Below are 10,000 nucleotides of genomic sequence, written 5' to 3'. Positions count from 1 at the left end.
TTAAGTAAATGATGAAAGACAAATACAGTGTCTGAACATTCGATAGAAAGTCCTTGACAGCAAAATCCCAACATCAGAAAGGAAAGCGTCTAACATTTCCACTTTCCAAACAGGCACCTCCACAAGAACTCCGTCACAAAATCCAATCTGGCAACTCGACCTTACGACCAGATGCCAGAAATTGTCGGACAAGAATAAGTTACCTTACAAATGACAAACGTCCGTTTGCGAAGTGAATTAAAACTAAAATATGCATTGGAGGGGATCAAATGAAACAATAGCTGCAAGTTAGGAGAGTCCTTTACCCTATGTAGCAGACTGATAACGGTCTTAAAAGTAAAGACGACCTGGACATAACTGATTTTATTCAACAACATAAGGAGCTTATATACAAACGGTTGAGGGTAATGTTAAGCTTAAATTCCAACAACGTGAAACATGCAATGAGAAGCTTAAACAGGTTTTTCTATCACCAGTGTGGGAGAGATAAAAACAATAGCATTTATGGGCGTGTATGAAATACACGAGGGTTCCACCTAAATAAAGATTATTGATTAAACAAAAGTATAAAGGTATGTGATACGACTTTCTTTCCACTGTTTATCAAAATATAGAAGCTATACAACGAGATGGAGGGAAGCAAGAACAAAGCTAAAAGATTTAAAAGAAGATGCAACTAGGGATCAAAGAAATGTCCTTTCACATCACCTACAGTGCATCGCAAGAGGTGCACCGGAAGCACTAAATGATCGGAAATTCATTTTCATAAAGATATTCGTGCTGCCTCATCTTTAAATGCAATCAATATTGATATATTGATTCTTACAAGATTTTTGTAGATCTGTTTAACTTGAAAAAAAAAAAAATTCTTCCTTTCCTTTATGTTCTGAATATTATTCTCCCGTCTGATCTTCAGACGTTGATGATCATCTTAAATTTTGGATAAAAACTTAAAGTCTATCTTTGTAAGACTTGGAAGTTTATTAATGATTCTATGCATCCACTGCATGCAGATCATTCCAGACAATATCATGTACCATGAAGTTCAATCTAGGTAGGTAGTAGGTTGGCCAGGGCACCAGCTACCCGTTGCGATACTGCCGCTAGTAAGTTACTGGGTCCTTTGACTGCCCAGACAGAACTATATTCGATCCTTCTCTCTGGTTAGGGCTCATTTTCCCTACACATACACCGAATAGTCTGGCATATTCTTTACAGATTCTCCTCTTTCCTCATACACCTGACAACACTGAGATTACCAAACACTTCTTCTTCAGCCAAGGGGTTAACTACTACACTGTAATTGTTCAGTGGCTACTTTCCTCTTGGTAAGGGTAGAAGAGACTCTTTAGCTATGGTAAACAGCTCTTCTAGGAGAAAGACAACCCAAAATCAAACCATTGTTCTCTACTCTCGGGAAGTGCCATAGCATCTGTGTTAAAGTTTTTTATAGTTTATATATCAAAGATTTATTTCTATGTTATTGTTCTGAAGATATTTTAATTGTTCATTACTTCTCTCTTACTTTATCTATTTCCTTATTTCCTTTCCTCACTGGGCTATTTTTCCCTGTTGGAGCCCTTGGGCTTATAGCAAACTGCTTTTCCAACTAGGGTTGTAGCTTAGCAAGTAATAATAATGATAATAATAATAATAATAATAATAATAATAATAATAATAATAATAATAATAATAAATCTGAGTGTTCAAGAAGTTTCATCCTGGTGTGACCGAACTGTGGAATGTTCATCGTAATCAAATAGTTGGATTCGTGGAACTTCAGAAGTTCAAACTTGGTCAAACGCTGATGAGCAGACTGACAGAAGCCTCACTTCGTAGTTTAATTTCTCTTATCAATTTCCTTTTATCCTAATTTATTGAATTTCTCTTTATTCCTTTTCTAGTTTATTCTTTACTTCTCAGTTTCTTGTTCCACACTGGGCTGCTTCCCCTACGAGGTCTTTGACCTCGTAGCATTTGCTCTTCTAATTATGGTTGGAATAAGAACTTCTCCAATTGCTACTCTTGGTCTTTCCTTCACCATTCCCAATCTCATTCACATTATCTCTCACGATCTTAAACAAACAGCTGCCGAAAACTACAATGAAAGGTATTCAGTTTGATTATCTTTAAACCGTGATCTCTCTCCTCTTCATCTAAGGATGCGGGAAACGAGGACGATTGATTAGAGAGAGAGAGAGAGAGAGAGAGAGAGAGAGAGAGAGAGAGAGAGAGAGAGAGAGAGAGAGAGAGAGAGAGAATATTCTAAATATTTTCACAGTGTAACATAACATTCCTTTTATGGTACGAAGAATGATAACTAAATCTAGAATAACATTGTGATAACTTCAGTACCGGTTTTATGGATAACTTTGCTAATCTCAGTCGCAATGACTTGATAAGAGATAATCACCTAGATGATAACATTCTCATAATCGATGAAACCATCGTAACAAAGTCTGCATGTCTGTCTGTCGATATAAATTTGATTTGTATGGAATCAGGCCACGTATATACACTCAATATTATTATTATTATTATTATTATTATTATTATTATTATTATTATTATTATTATTATTATTATTATTATTATTATTACTAACTAAGCAACAGCCATAGTTGGAAAAGCAGGATTCCATAAGCCCTACAAGGCCCCAAACAGGGAAAATTTGGCTCAGTGAGGAAAGGAAATAATGAAATAAATAAACTACTTCTGGACAAACAGTTGCGTGAAAGACAAGAACTATTCCATACAGCCGGAGAAGCTGCTTCAAAATGCCGTCATAATCAGTGAGATGAAAATAAAATCAAAAGACGTGAAGATTAAATCGCCCAGATCAACGGGATTATCTATTGGATAAATGTACAGACTTCTAATACCACAGAAATCGAAATGTTAATTGGAATTATGAATAAAAACTTGAAAATGATATTCAGAACAATGGTATTATCCTTCATTTAGTAGTGAAACGGGGAATGAATTTGCTCAACAAAATTGCACGAGTTATTTCGCTGCAATATTCAGTTATATATATATATATATATATATATATATATATATAATGTATATAAATATATATATAAGGATAAACATATATATATATATATATATATATATATATATATATTCCTATAATATATATATATATATATATATATATATATTTGCCTATCTATATATATATATATATATATATATATATATATATATATATATATTTGCCTATATATATATATATATATATATATATATATATATATATATATATATGCCTATATATATATATATATATATATATATATATTTGCCTATATATATATATATATATATATATATATATATATATATATTATATATATATATTTGCCTATATATATATATACATATATATATATATATATATATATATATATATATATATATATATATATTTGCCTATATATATATATATATATATATATATATATTTGCCTATATATATATATATATATGTATATATATATATATATATATATATATATATATATATATATATATATATATATATATATATATATATATATATATATTACTTGTGAAAAAAGGAACTTAACACCATCATTTCATACAAAGATACAGCCGTAATATCCCATTACATCATTAGATTACTTTACAGATAAAATCTTTAAATTGTACTAAAATTTAAATTAAGTTAACAATGTTTAAAACATTATTTGTTTACATATAAAAAGATCATCTATGAGACTTTGAGTATCATGAAGACAATAAATCAGATTTCTTATTACAATAAAATACCTGCAAAAATGAACCTTAATGCAAAAAAAAAAAAAAAAAGGAACGTGTGAAAATGTATGATTGAAAGAGAACTCTAACCCAAGACAATGGAAGAACCATGGAACAGATACTATGGCACTACACAAGACTAGAGAACAATGGGTTGATTTTGGAGTGTCCTAGAAGAGCTGCTTACCATAGCTAAAGAGTCTCTTCTATCCTTACCAAGAGGGAAGTAGCCTCTGAATAATTACTGTGCAGTAGTTAACCCATTGGTTGAAGAAGAATTGTTTAGTAATCTCAGTGTTGTCAGGTGTATGAGGACAGGAAAATCTGTAAAGAATAAGCCAGACTATTCGGAGTACGTGTAGGCAAAGGGAAAGTGAAAAGTAACCAGAGAGAAGAATCTAATGTAGTACTGTAGTTTGTGAGTGTGTATTCTTGTGTTAGCAACGTATGCAATTATAAAAACGAAGCAACGTTTATTAAATCAATATTACAATTGCAATAATATAATAAAAATAATGTTTCAATAGACAAAATTCAAATGTTTTATTACCACCATCCTTATCAAAAGGCATTACGTTAGAATTCTGATCCTACAATGAGAAACGCTGCTGTTAATAAAAATAATTGTTCAAACACCACCATTTTTATTACAAGTAGCAGCAGCAGCAGCAGTAGCAGCAGTAGTCGTAACTTTCAATCTTCAGTGGCCAGCATCCCTAGTGATCCAAATTTTCCTCCTCTTAGTGTGAGATGAGATCGGTGTTTACCTACTTGGGGATTACCTGGTGCTAATCAGTTGTGTTTTTCAATTAAGCCTTAGGGTGATGCTTGAGAGAGAGAGAGAGAGAGAGAGAGAGAGAGAGAGAGAGAGAGAGAGAGAGAGAGAGAGAGAGAGAGGGGGGGGGGGTTAAACGCGTATGTTGATTAATTAATTTACCAACATACATTTTAATACGAAGAATGTGTATTTAAAGAGGAACAACAAAGGGGAACTAAATGTAAATTTTGATAACTATCAACCCTAGACTTTAAACGTAGTTTCAAATAACACGAACTTAATTTAAAATTTGCTTTCAAAATAACGTTGGCACTTTTTTACGTATAAGTTTATCTTTACCAAATCTATATCTGAATTTCCTTGAACTTCATTGGATTTTCTTCCTTTATCAATCACAAAATTTTTTTTCCAAAGAATATAAAAGCTAATGTTTCGGATACATAATTGTGTATGACCAATTCTGTGCTGAAATAAATACTTTTATCATTATTATTATTATAACCCTGATAAAGATGAAATGCAAAATTGATATACTGAATCAGTAAAAAATGTTTCATGACAAAAACCTAAAATTAAGAATAAAACCTATTCAATTATCAATTAAAAAAAATATGAAATATAAAATGAAAAAAATACTCGTTAGAAAAAAAAAACTGTAAATATCTGTGACATAATCATGCTGTTAAAATGTCTCGATAGTTAGCTGACCATTAACGAGCTTTGATTATGCATGCACAAGAACTGCCTTCCGATGAAACGATTTGCTTTCAAACACTCGTATTCTGTCGGGCTTTGTTTGTTGGATTAAAGGTTTAAAGGTCGCTCATGTATGGCAGAGGCAAGGGACGGTGGCATTGCCCTAGCTAGCAGGGCAATGCCTTATATACTGACCATATATACGTATAATCAGTGCCGAAGCCCCACCTCTACCCAAGCTAGGACCAGGGAGGGCCAGGCAACGGCTGCTGACGACTCAGCAGATAGAGCTACAGGGTCCCTCCAACTGGCTCCCTATCCTTAGCTCAAAAGGATGGTGAGGTTGCAGACACTACCAGAAATTATCGAGCTTGAGTTCTATTAAGCTAGGACCAGGGAGGGCCAGGCAATGGCTGCTGATAACTTTGCAGGTAAACATATAGACTCCCCCAAACACCCTTATCCCTAGCTCAGAAGGATGGTGGAGTTGCAGACACTATAAGAAATTATCGAGCTTGGGAGGGATTCGAACCACAGTCAGGCGATCGCCTGGCAGGGACGTTTCCAATAGGCCACCACAACCCGATGGAGAATTTTTGGTGTTTGGCCGTGGTTCCTATTTCAGAAATACAGGTATTAGTGACTGAGCGCTACTTCTATAATAGGAGAGATTCTCTTGATTATTTTACAATAAAACAATTCATATATATATATATATATATATATATATATATATATATATATATACTGTATATATATACACACACACACATATATATATATATGTGTGTATATATATATATATATATATATATATATATATATATATATGTGCGTGTATGTGTGTATGTATATATATATATATATATATATATATATATATATATATATTTATATATATATATATATATATATTTATACTTAATATACACACATATTTAAGTATAAAAATATATATATATATATATATATATATATATATATATATATATATATACATATATAAATATATAACAATTGAAGCGGTTGACTGATATATCTCAGCCGTTCTAGAGAAAACTTCCTTTCTCATAATATTATTGAAAAATATTTGTGATTGTAATTAAATATGACTGACTAACATTTCATATGTATGAAAACTTATTTAATGTTTAAGCGTACCAATATTCACAAATTCTATGTTAATTTCCATTAGAAAGATAAGTCATTTAATCAATCCACAACAACAGAAATACTCTTTTGAATTCGGTGAAAATACTTTTTCAGAATTAATAATTAATTCGCTTTTCATAAGAAAATGTACCTAGTTAATTACAAAGTACATAAGTGAGCAATTAAACAAATCAAAACCTTATTTTTATTCAAGTTTTACAAGAGACGTTTCCAGCACACACAAATACAGACAGAGATGATAGGAATAACAACAGAATTCAAAAGTCAAATGAAACATTCCGAGAAACTACTCTTTAAAAATGCAGTGACCAAATCGCCTAGAAAAGCGTTCATAGGAAATAATTCATTTCTCTTTCAAGATCTCTTGCCGTCTTAAGAGAGGGCGAGAAGATATTCGGTTACAAAACCCAAGATTGATTCACACTTCAGCAGAAAGAAAAACAAGGAGGCAATGAAACACTTTGTGGATTCCCATAAAGGTTTTCTACATGCCTTTGCCTTATTGCCTTATTTTTTGTTTGGGTTCCCCCAGGTCCCTCAGTGTGAGGCACCTCGTATATCCACCAGAGTTGCTAATGCATCTTCCGGTGTATTTTGCATCTTCCAGTCTTGGATGTCTGGGATGCATCTTAGGTATTTATCGAGCTTATTCTTAAACACATCTACGCTCACTCCTGATATGTTTCTTAGATGAGCTGGCAGCACATTAAATAGTCGCTGCATTATTGATGCTGGTGCCTAGTGGATTAATGTCCTGTGCGCCTTCCTTAGTTTTCCTGGTATATTTTTTTGCACTATTAATCTACCTCGGCTTGCTCTTTCTGATATTTTTAGCTCCATGATGTTTTCAGTAATTCCTTCTATTTGCTTCCATGCTTGTATTATCATGTAGCGTTCTCTTCTCCTTTCTAGACTGTATAGTTTTAAAATTTGCAGTCTTTCCCAGTAGTCAAGGTCATTAACTTCTTCTATTCTAGCAGTATAGGACCTTTGTACACTCTCTATTTGTGCAATATCCTTTTGGTAGTGTGGGTACCATATCACATTGCAGTACTCGAGTGTACTACGTACATAAGTTTTGTAAAGCATAATCAAGTGTTCAGCTTTTCTTGTTTTAAAGTGTCTAAATAGCATTCCCATTTTTGCTTTACATTTAACCCACAGTGTTGCTATTTGGTCGTTGCATAACATATTCCTATTTAACATTACACCAAGGTCTTTAATTGCTTCCTTGGTTGTGATTGTCTCGTTATTAGGTCCCTTGTATGCATATACCATTCCTTCTCTGTTTCCATAATTCATTGATTCGAATTTATCAGAGTTAAATACCATCTTATTTATCTCCGCCCATTCATATATTTTGTTTAGATCTCTTTGTAGTGAGTTCCTATCTTCATCACAAGTAATTTCTCTACTTATTCTTGTGTCATCGGCGAAACATCTCACTACAGAGTTTTCAACATCACAGTCTATGTCTGAGATCATAATAACAAACAGCAGTGTAGCAAATACCGTACCTTGTGGCACGCCAGATATCACCTGAGCTTCATCCGATTTCTCGTCATTTGCAACCACTATCTGTTTTCTGTTTTGCAGGAATTCTTTTACCCATTTTCCTATCTTTCCCACAGCAGCCATTGCCTGGCCCTTCCTGGTCCTAGCTTGGGTAGAGGTGGGGCTTCGGCACTGATTATACGTATATATGGTCAGTATATAAGGCATTTCCCTGCTAGCTAGGGCAATGCCACCGTCCCTTGCCTCTGCCATTCACGGGAAAGATAGGAGAGAGAGAGAGAGAGAGAGAGAGAGAGAGAGAGAGAGAGAGAGAGAGAGAGAGAAACTAATTTGATGGAAACAAATATATTACTCTCACTAGCCGACGCCACAACATTATTTGGAAATACGAAACTATAAAAAGCAAAGTTGCTGCGGTAAGGGAAAATTTCATAGCAATGCTCATTAATAACCAACACTATTACTGCGAAGTTATTGTTCAGCATTTGACCATCAGTTATGCCTTTATGAAAACTCCAAAGGCCATCGCTTCCCCCTCACCATCATTAGTTCGTCCATTCTATTATCCATGCGCAAGCACTACAGGTTATCAAGCAGGAATGCCATTGCCTTGAATCAACGTGTGATTGCTCTGAAGCAGTAATATAACAGGGGACTGTTTGCATGATTCTGGTCCTGGGATTCGTCAGCAAAAGCTTTAATGATGCCAATTGCCATCTCTGTTTGGGAGGGTTGTTACGGACGACACAATTCCATCGAATTTGCTGAGCTCTGCAAAACTATTGATTTACTTGTTAAGGAGGTGGATTATCTAGTTTGGCTTTGGAGGATGGTGTGTGTGTGTTTATAAGATCAGCAAACAATTTCGGTAAATAAAGTGGACAAGAAACTAATTCAATTCTGACATAAACTATAAACTTGAATAATTCCAATCACCATGTCCTTTTTCTGAATTATCTTAAACAACACTGTCCTTCTAGAATAAACTAATTTCCTTAGCAATTTTAACTACGCAATCCTTTCTGAATAAACCAATTTCCAGGATGATTCGAACCCAACTATTCTCCTGGAATAAATCAATTTCCTGAATAATTTCAACAACACTGTCCAATCAGAATAATCTAATTACCCAAGTGATATCATCTCTGACTTTTGATTCATGGGATGAAAGTTCGAGCCCACTCACTCCTCTTAAAGATGAGGAGTTTGGAGAAGACTGTAGGTCTACCTGCTGAATCTCAGCAGCTATTGCCTGGTACTCCTTGGTCCTAGCATAGGTGGAGAGGGGCTTGAAGGCTGATCAAATGTACAAATAGTTGGTTTTTAGGGCATGCTTCTGTCACTTATAAATAGCCTGCATACTCATCAGTCTTTCTGGAATGAACTAATTTCATGAACAATTCAAACATCATTGTCCTTCTGGAATAAACTAATTTCTTGAACGATTCAAACGCCACTGTCTTTCTGGAATAAACTAATTTCTTGAACGATTCAAACCCCAGTCTTTCTGGAATAAACTAATTTCTTGAACGATTCAAACGCCACTGTCTTTCTGGAATGAACTAATTTCTTGAATGATTCAAACCCCAGTCTTTCTGGAATAAACTAATTTCTTGAACGATTCAAACGCCACTGTCTTTCTGGAAAAAACTAATTTCTTGAACGATTCAAACCCCAGTCTTTCTGGAATAAACTAATTTCTTGAACGATTCAAACGCCACTGTCTGTCTGGAATGAACTAATTTCTTGAACGATTCAAACCCCAGTCCTTCTGGAATAAACTAATTTCTTGAACGATTCAAACGCCACTGTCTTTCTGGAATAAACTGATTTCCTGAACTATTCAAGCCCCAATGTCTTTCTGGAATAAACTAATTTCCTGGATGATTCAAAGCCCTGTCTTTCTGGAATAAACTAATTTATTGAATGATCCAAACCCACTGTCTTTCCAGAGTAAACTAATTTCCTGAACTATTCAAACTCCACTGTCTTTCTGGAATAAACTAATTTCCTGAACGATTCAAACCCTACTGTCTTTCTGGAATAAACTAA

Source organism: Palaemon carinicauda, chromosome 19, assembly GCF_036898095.1.
Source record: "Palaemon carinicauda isolate YSFRI2023 chromosome 19, ASM3689809v2, whole genome shotgun sequence".
NCBI classification, from domain to species: domain Eukaryota; kingdom Metazoa; phylum Arthropoda; class Malacostraca; order Decapoda; family Palaemonidae; genus Palaemon; species Palaemon carinicauda.
Note: the sequence above shows the minus strand (reverse complement) of the source record.